The following is a 620-nucleotide window of genomic DNA, read 5'->3' as shown; positions in this document are numbered from 1 at the left end:
CTGGCATCGGAAACTCGGAGTTTTATCATGGCTACTGAATAAGTGTCACATATCTTTACAGATACATTCCTCTATTTGCATAATATCGAGATCTCTTTCTTTCTTTTGTTGCCATTCCTGTCAAATATATATATATATATATTTATATGTATGTATACATGTATGTACATATATATATACATATATATCTATATGTATGTATATGTATGTATATATATAGATATATATACACACAATATATACATACACACAGACACATGTGCATACACGCACGCATATTGCATTTTAGCTTTTAATTTATACTGGAATATATTTGATAAATGTACATACCACAGACCTTTATTAAATTAGTTTTCAAATGAGTGCAAAAAAAGTCAGGAAGATTCTGAATGAAAACGACATTCATGCTCCTAAATCCAGTGATCTAGAAATTGACGCCAACACAGAACCGATTACAAGTAAACGACCGTATTTTAATCTTAAAGACTATGAGAATAATTTCATACATTAGATTATCAAACCCAACAAAATACATCAGAGTTCTTAACATTCTCTTAGAGAATGCTCTCTCTATCTCTCTCTCTCTCTCTCTCTCTCTCTCTCTCTCTCTCTCTCTCTCT

The sequence above is a fragment of the Octopus bimaculoides genome, chromosome 1 (assembly GCF_001194135.2).
Source record: "Octopus bimaculoides isolate UCB-OBI-ISO-001 chromosome 1, ASM119413v2, whole genome shotgun sequence".
NCBI classification, from domain to species: Eukaryota; Metazoa; Mollusca; class Cephalopoda; order Octopoda; family Octopodidae; genus Octopus; species Octopus bimaculoides.
The sequence above is the reverse complement of the archived record's forward strand: the minus strand, read 5'-3'. Positions refer to the sequence as shown.